Source organism: Balaenoptera borealis (genome assembly GCF_965194805.1).
Source record: "Balaenoptera borealis genome assembly, chromosome: 1".
Classification (NCBI taxonomy): Eukaryota; Metazoa; Chordata; class Mammalia; order Artiodactyla; family Balaenopteridae; genus Balaenoptera; species Balaenoptera borealis.
The window spans coordinates 168,112,417-168,121,755 of NC_138860.1; positions in this window are offsets into that span (position 1 = coordinate 168,112,417).

Below are 9,339 nucleotides of genomic sequence, written 5' to 3' on the forward strand. Positions count from 1 at the left end.
TTCAACTAGATGGTGTTTGAATCAGGATGATTGTAGTTGCAAATAACAGAAAACTGGCTTTAAAAAGGAAATTTGGGGCTTCCCTGGTGGCGCAGTGGTTGAGAATCTGCCTGCCAATGCAGGGACACGGGTTCGAGCCCTGGTCTGGGAAGATCCCACATGCCGCGGAGCAACTAGGCCCGTGAGCCACAACTACTGAGCCTGCGCGTCTGGAGCCTGTGCTCTGCAACAAGAGAGGCCGCGATAGTGAGAGGCCCGCGCACCGCGATGAAGAGTGGCTCCCGCTCGCCACAACTAGAGAAAGCCCTCGCACAGAAACGAAAACCCAACACAGCCAAAAATAAATTAATAAATAAATTTTTAAAAATTTTTAAAAAAAGGAAATCTGTTTTGTGCAACCTGAAAAGTCTAGTGGAGCGTGACGGGCATGATTTGATCAGGACTCTATTTCTCTGCTAGTCTCCTAGCTCTGTACTCTCAGTATCATCCTCAGGCTGACTTCTCTCATGACAGCAAAATGGCTGCAGCAGTTCCAGATCTCACATCTATGCTCTATACCATCTGGAGCCAGAGAGAGAATCTGTATCCCAGAATTTCCAGCAAGATTCACTGTGGACTGAATAAGGTCATTGGCCGACTTGTGAATCGGCCATTAGGGGCCGGGGTTATTTATTGGCTTAGCTTAGATCGTGTGCCTTACCCTTAGAACGGGGGGCAGGAGGAAGTAGAATCAGCTTCCCTGAAACCATGTGTATTCCCAGTGGATACTGAGACTTTGGAGAAAGGGAAAGCAGTCTAGATCCTGGAGAGGTAACAAACAGGAATCTGACTCAATCGCTGAATTGTGTGGCATAGACAAGGGCTGCAGAAGTTAAGAGAAGGCAGTGAGTGAGGGGTGCAGCAGCCAGAGAAGGGAGGCTTCACAGAGGAGGAGAAGAGATGGAACTAAACCCTGAGATGAATGATTTAGGCAATGGGGAGTAATGGGGTGGGTGAAGAGGAGGGAAGGACCTCCCGTGAAGATGTGATGAGCATTTCCATGTGCCAGACTTCATGCTAAACCCTCTGTAGGCATTATCTCAATTAATCCCCACAGCGACCTGCAAGGTTAGTGCCTTCATCATCTCCATTTTACAGATGAGAAGCTGAAGCCCAGAGGACACACAGTAAGTGTTGAAGTTGGGACTTGGACCCAGCTTGTCTGGCTCTGGAGCCATGATACAAGTGAGTGAAAAGGACCAAGTCACCTGAGAACCCTGTGCACTAGTGGAGTGGCCTGACCTCAAAGGTCATCGTAGAGGTAGTGAAGAGTGTAAAGCTAGGCTCCAGAGTCTCATCTCCCAGCCTGTGTTCATGCTGTCTCCTCTACCTGGAATTCCTTCTCCACCTACCTTTTCAAATCCTACCTCTTCATGGCCCAGTTCAAGGCCTGAGCCCCATAATACATTATAATGCCTAGCCATGTGAATTGCATGAGACTGTCTTCCCACTAGGCTTCTGTGAGGTCCTCACAAAAACTGCACTTCATCTTTGTTTTTGGGAGGCTTGACACAGTGAACTGCCCTTTACAGTTGCCATGGTGACTTCGTCTGAGGACTGGAGGGACATCATAGACACAGAATGATAGAGCCCTCGGATTTGCCTTATCTAATCCTCTCACTTTATAGGAAGACAAACAGGCCAGGAAGCAGTTGCCCAAGGAAGCAGTTGAGTATAGAACCCAGGAGTCTGGGATTCCAAAATGATATGACTTGAAGAACATTGTTAGCTCTGGAGCCAGACTGAGCTCAAATCCCAGCTTCTCTGTGCCCAGGCTGTGTGACCTGGGCAGGTTACTTTACCTCTCTGAGCTTCATTTCTCTCAGCTGTGTAGTGGGGTTGTAATGGAGCCTACCTCCCAGGGCTGTTATGAGAAATAAATTAGATAGCCCTAATAGAGTTTCCAGCACAGAATCTTGCACATGATGGCTCTGCAGGAATTGAGGGCTTTTGTTATTGGAGTTATGAGACATGGTGACACCAACCCCACCCAGCAGGGCCTTTGGAGTTCTCTCCTCTTCCACATCCTAGTCCACGCATCTTCCCTTCAGAGCAGCTGAGAGACAAAAAGGAAGTCGCTGTGACTTTGGGGTGGGGGTGGGCCAGAGTCCCCCTCCCTTGGGATGCTGGCTTGGGCTACTATGACTCCCTTGTAGGTCAGAGCCCTCCCCTGTCCCTTGCTGCCCCACTGGCCTGAGGCCACCAAAGCCAGGCCCTGAGCCTCCGCTGCTTTGGCCTCAGGCTGGCACAGGTGTGGGGAAGTTGCAGAGCTGGGCGGGCTTGAGCTGGAGCTGGGCCAGAGTCGCAGCCTGCAGCGGCAGCAGTGTGGTCCCTCACATGCTCTGCGCCAGACCAGCAGAGCAATAGGAATGACAGCACTGGGCAGACACCCAGAATGTGAGGTCCTTTGTCTCTGGGGTGGAGGTACTCCCAGGGCCAGAGAGCACAATCCCAGGGCTGGACCCCCCGACTCCCATCCAAAAGACATACCAGGTAATCCCCTTTGAGAGTCCCCACCCAGCCCCTGCTCCTGTGCATATGAGCCCCTGACCCCCCAGGTTCTGCTTCTCCCTGACTGGGGGATGGTAGACAAGTCACTTCACTCCTGTGCGCTTCCTCCCCTGTACCATGGGGATAATGATGCCTTCTTCAGAATTAAATAGATTCCCATATGTGAGAGTGTCCCATGCTAGGTCTTCACACAGTGGATGCTCAATATATGTTTCTCTTCTCCTCTCTCAGCTGTGTCGTTGCCAGGGCAGCAGGGATAAGAACCAAGGCATGATTCCTTTGACAGTTTGCCAAGCTCTGACCATGGCTGTCTGAAGTCATGCCTTCCATACCCACTGGATGGACTCCCAACACCTGGGCTTGGTCCTGGTTCTGCCCCTTACTAGGCAGCCTTTATGTATCATTCACATTCTATGAGCCTCAGTTTCCTCATCTGCAAAATAGACACATTCATTGATTCGACAAATTCACTCTTGTCTGTACTGGGCTCTGGGGACCAAGAAACAAAGATGAATGAGACTGCTTGCCTTCAAGGACCTCACAGTCTAGTAGGGGAGACAAATGTAAAATCAGAGACACATGGTGGGAGCAGTAAGAACACAGCAGGGAGCGACCAGCTTAGCTCAGGTGGATTGGGGAAGCCCTCAGAGGAGGGGACATCTGAGTCACACCTTGAAAGATGAGTAGAAATTTGCCAAGCAGCCACTGGGGACAGGTTTTGTGTCAAATGTGTTTTATTATTTGGGCTGCCTTTCCCTACTAGCTCCTACCTCAGCCCACCTTGCTCACAGGGGGAAACAAAGAAATGCCCTAGAAACTCATCTCCAGGCCAAGAGTTCCTAGCACAAGGGGCAGGGGAGGCATATCACCTGCAGGGCAAAGTCTAGACCCACCAGCCTGCCACACGGAGGCCCGTCCACCTTCATCTTCCCCTTGTATTTTACGCTCTGGCACAACAGAACCACTTAGAGGTCCCTGAAATCAGCACCACCCTATTTCTCCTCCCTGAGTCTCCTCCCTCTCCACACCCACCTGGCAACCTCCAGTTCATCTCCTGGAAACATGATGGGGTGCAGAAGCCACCTAGGCACCTTTTTATTTATAAATACATGGACTCATCCTGCCTCCCCAAATGACTGGGCCCTCTTCAAGGACAAAAAGTAGGTCTCAGTCTCCTCTGTTGCCCCAGTGCCTAGCACGGGGATTGATCCAGAGCTGCATTTCTGGATGGATGGTTCAAAGTCCACTTTTTCAGCAAACACTGGGCTCCTGCCTCTGGCCTGCTGGTGCTGAGCAAGGCATAGAGGATACAAGAAGCACAGGGTACAGTCCAGGGAGAAACACATGTCAACAGGTAATTACAGTGTTGGGTGACATGGTGGGAACACAGGTGAGAGCAACTGTAGGTTTCCCCTGCTATCCGAAAGCAGAGCATTCCACTGCAACCTTTCATAAGCTAAAACGGCATAAGGTAAAGAAGCAATTACCTTAGGACACAAGGATGCACAAAATAAATCAAAATAAAGCACAGATGCTCACAGACACAGTTCAAAGCTATGGCGGCTTGATGCTGAGGTGCTGAGTGTAGTTCCCAGGGAAGGAGCTGGGCAGTGCCACTTTCACTGCCCTGCTCGGGATGCACGCTGCCCCTACAGCTGGATGCAAAACAAACGCTGAATGCTATTTTCGATTTTTGCCTTGTTTTGTAAAAGCAAAAATCCCCTACGGATTTCTCTTGGCCTGCAAAAACAGGTACTAATGTAATGTAGGTCTTTTGTAAAAAGCAAAGTGGTGTAAAGCAAACTTTTGAAAAGCAGGGGATACCTGTAACTTTGGGTGCACTGGGGAAGGTTTGTGGGAGTCAACTTGGAACTGGGCCTTGAAAGTGGAGCAGGAATTTGCTGGGTGGTGAAAGAAGAAAAAAAATTGTACAAGGCACAGAGGCATGAAAAAGCACAGCATGCTCCAGGGACAGCAAGTATTCGTTATGGCTGGGGCCTGGGGGCAATGGCCGGGGGCTGGGAGATGAGGCGAGGGGAGCAGGCAGGGGCCGAGGAGCAGCACACCTTACCTTCATGCCAGAGAGTCTGGACACATACATGTCCTAGATCCAGTTATTGAAGATTTTCAGACAGGAACGGAATGATGTGGTCAGTTTGAATTTTAATGTATAGGGGAGAAGGGATAGAGAGGCCAGGGAGAGGCTGCTCTGTTAGTCCAGGGATTTGGGCCACTTAATAACAATGGTTAACACTCAGCGATCACTCTGTATGCGCCCCATTCTAATTACCTCATACAAGTCAACTGATTTAATTCTCCAAGGACCCTATTTTAAAGATCGAAAAACTGAGGCATAAAAGTTAAGTACCTTGCTTTACTTGGTAAGTGGTGAAGCCTGGATTTGCACCCTGGCTGGCACACTTCAGGGCCCGTGCTTTTAGTTTCTGTGCTATATGGGTTCTCACTATCATTATAGTAATAATAATAATGCTATGCTAACGAGTGTTTGTTGAGTGCATATTCAGTGCCAGGCTCTGCTCTGTGCACTTCGGACTCTTACCTCGGGTTTAATCAAGTTCTAATCAGGTTGGCAAGGAGGACACTGTCCAGCTGGAAGGCCATCCCCAGAGCCCATAGTCCAGGCCTTGCTGTGACTGAGCCACTCAGAGGACCTGGCCACTTCCCCAAATTGCTGACAGCGACCTTTGGCAGAGGCATCCAGAGCCTCGTGCTGCAGTTGGCTGAGAGCCCAGCCAGAAGGGCTGAGCCAGTGTGGGGTGGGCAGCTGCAGGGCCTGGGCCCCAGGGGCCTCCAGGAGCCCTGGCTCAAAGCCAGGACACTGTGCAAGGCTGCTACAGCCCATAACTGGGGACCAGGCATCAGGACCCCTGGGTTTGGGCCCAGCTTGGCCACTGATGTGTTATGGGATCTTGGGCAAATCCCTACCCCTCCATGGGCCTCAGTTTCCTGGAGGGTGAATGAATAAGATTGCCCCTGTCCTTGACCTTCCTTCCTTATATGGCCTGTGATGGGCAGGGCAGTGGGAGTACCACAGAGTCGTCTCTCCTGCCAGGAAAGCCAGGCCCCAGGTTATTTAGGATCTCTCCTTGGTGCCAGGCCCTGTGCTGTGTACCTAGGCCACAGAGCAGGGCTGAGCTGATCCCTGCCTCCAAGTAGTTCCCAGTCAGTTGTGGGGTTGGGGCACAGACGGGAAAACCAATCACAGCCCACTGTGGTAGGTACTGCACTGCATAGAGAGAAGGGTACCCAAGGAGGGGTCTGTGGGGCTCCAAGGAGGAAGCAACTGACTCTGTCTGCAATGACCTGGAAGGCCTCCAAACAGGAAGTCCATGGAGCTGGACTGTGTCTTGCATCTTCCAGGTGGAGAAGCGGGGGAGGTGCGTTCCTGTTGAGGGCACAACCTATGCAAAGACCTGGAGGCAGAAAAGCCTGGGTCTGTTGAGGAAAGGGTGAGAGCCATGTGGCAGGCGGTGGAGAGGGCAGTGTGTATGTGTTCGAGGAATGGGGCTGAACGGGCAGGTGGGAGGCAGCAAGGGGCTGCACTGAGCACCAAATTGCCAAGGCACAGCTGAAGGCTCCTCGGCCAGAAAGAGCAGGGCCCACACACAGGCTTCGTGGGCAGCTGGGAGGGCCAGGAGCCTCTGGAGTCCCAGGTGGCCCATACCACCTCCTCCCTTCCCGAGGCCAAAGGCCATCCTGCCTTGCTGTTCAGGGCACTCCATCCCCTCCAACCTGAGATAAAGCCCTTCACAGAGCTGCCCATTCATCCCAAACACCTCACCCTTGTGCGCTTCATCCTCTAGCTTCTGGGTTTCTCCAGTAGTCCAGTGAGGTAGCTGAGGCTCAAAGAAGCCGCCAGGTGATGCAGAAACAGTTACTGAGCACCTGTGGGTCAGTCACCACGCTGACCTCTGGAGAGCAGGCCAGACAGGATGCCTGCAAGGAGCCTACAGTCTGGCTGGGAGGACAAATGCTAAACAGGTGAGCATGCCAATAATTAATGATTTACCGTTGTTTGGATTGTTTAGAAAAATATACATAGCTGGAGAACTTTATAATAGGGAGCTGACCTCTCTGGGAGACAGAGAAGGCATTCCTGAGGAAGTGATGTTGCAGTCCGAGCCTGAGGATGCAGAGTTGCTGGCTTACTCAGTGAAGCATCAGGGGGAAGAATGTTACCAAGTCCCAGATGACTTGTCCCAGGTCATCTGGCCACAAGGGGGATCTGATTCCAGGCCCACTGCCTCACAGTCCCCTCCCGTCAGTATTTTTCTCACATTATTCAAATGTCAACAGCAAAGAATTTCCATATCTTTGATCTTGCTGGATCCTCCCTGAGGTAGGGCCCACCTGCCCATTTAGGGGCAAACTGAAACCTAGGCAGTCCAAATGACTCACCCACTTCCACACAGCGAGTCAGAGCTAGGACAAGAACCCACATGTCTGGGCTCTGAGATACCCAGTGAGATCATGGAGGAAAATCGCCGCTGTCTTTCCCAGCATTGCCTTGAACCAGACCATCCCTGGGATGACAGACACCCAAGGGACTTTCCTGGGAAACAACTTCCTTGAGGGACATGAGAGCTGCCCAAGAGGGTAGCCCAGAGCTCAGAGCAAACACTCAGACCATGGTTCTTTCTGCCCTTGATGTTGCAAACAGACTGCTTTTGAATGAAATGGAGCGTAAGCAAGGGCTGGACAGGCCTCTAGGGGATGTGGGCACCACCCTCAGAAAGACCTGTGAACCGTAGGAAGTTCTAAGCCCTTGAGCACTGGGCCCTCAAGCCCTGAAGTGGGATGGGTATCTTTGGACCCCAAGGGGGTCTCATTCCCATTCAGGGAACTCTGGGTCCCAGTGCGAAGACCTGTAGGCCATTACAGAGAATATCTTTTGGGGGTTCTAATGAGGGGTCTTTGGATACTGTGGACCCTGGGGAGGGGGTTCAAACAATAACAGATCACTTGTCAGAAACATGGGAACAGTTGAGGGTTTGAATATATTTGTGTGTATATATTTGCCGTGTATCTATGGAGTTGCTTCAGTCCCTTTCATTCCCAGAGCACTCATTCGTTGATTATCTTATGTGTTCCACATTGGCCCTAAGAGCTTCATCTTATGGAGCAAAAGAGATTGAAGATGGAGAAATAAAGAGAGCTGACCAAATCCCCACAGAGAGGGACACATCGAGAATCAGACCTGACCCTCTCCTGTGGCCTCCATCTGCCCTTGCACCCTCTGCCCATCCTCCGCCCACCCTCCCCCAACCCAGCTGGCCTTGCCTTTCCAGCCTCTGCTGAGCTGCAGGCCTTAGAAGCCAAAGAACCAATCCCCACTCCACACCTGAGTTCTCCTTTCTGAAAAAGCCTTGTCTGGGGAGGTAGGATGAACCAGAGACCTTAATCCTGGCTCTGCCTCCTTCCCTGCATTGCGGTGAGTTTAAGTGAAATCGTGGATCTGAAAGTGCTTCGTAAACTGAAAAACGTTGAACCAACACAAAGAAGGGGAAATCACCACTCTGCTCCGTACAGAGATGGGTGGTTTGGAGTTGTGCCTCTGAGGGGCTCACGGTCTGGCTAGACAGACACACAGACCCACAACCTCAATATGGCATGACTAGTGTGCCGGCCAAGAGATGTGCCGGGCACTGTGAGGGCACGGACAACTCCTAAGGAAGAAGGGGAAGGCCCTGAGCGGAGGACACCTTGGAGATGGGCCCTGAGGGATGTGTGAGAGTTTACCAAGTAGACAAAAGACATGCATTTCAAAGGCAGGAACAGCTGGTGCAAAGGCAGGGGGGCCTGGAGAGGGAACGGTGTCCAGCTAGAGCAGGAGAGTCCAGTCAGCGATGGGGCAAACGAGCCTCGGCAAGGCAGGCCAGGGCGGGGCAAAGAAGAGCGCTGAAGTGCTTACCAAGAAGATTTGGAGTCCTTTTCAGTAAATAATGGGACTTCTAAAGCAGGCAAGTGGTACTTATGCAAGAAACAGTTACTCGGTTTTTTTTTACAAATTTCAAAATAGAGGCTCAGAGTGAGCAAGCAAATTGCCCAAAGCCTCTGTATTTGTCAAGAAAACAGAACTAATAGGAGATATGTATGTCTCCATACTTATATGTATGTATGCACTTATATTTATATTTTATATATATTTATATTATACCTACAAAAGATTTATTATACATATATGTATAATAAATATACATATATATATATACACACATATATATAAAAGAGATTTTTTTATAAATTGGCTTATGCGATTATGGAGGCCAGCGAGCCCCAGGATCTGCAGGGCGAGTCGGCAAACTGGAGGCCCAGGAGAGCGGATGGTTTAATTCCAGTCCAAGTCTGAAGCTATCTGGACACCCTGTGAGCAGTCAATTTGACACATAGAATTATCACAGCCTCACAGCTAAATAGTGGTAGAGCTGGGGTTCCATCCCAGGACTATCTGACTCAAGAACCCGTTGCTGCGGCAGCCTCTGGGCAGAGATCCAGGGCTCTCCTTCCCCAGCCTGGTCTCCAGCCCCATGCCAGCTGGAAAGAAGCAGCCAGTCACCAGCCAGGTTAGGCCGTGGGCCAGTCAGATAACCCAGCAGGACTTGGGGAAGGAAGGAGTAAACAACAGCCTCTCTGTTTCAGGCAAGGCTTTACAAAGGGTTTTACACCCTCTTGGGAGGCAAGGTGAGGACAAGGGGGTTGGGGCTTCAGAGAAACTGCCCAGCAGGAGCAGGACCTGCTCCGCCCTAGTCAGGCATCTGAGCAGCTATG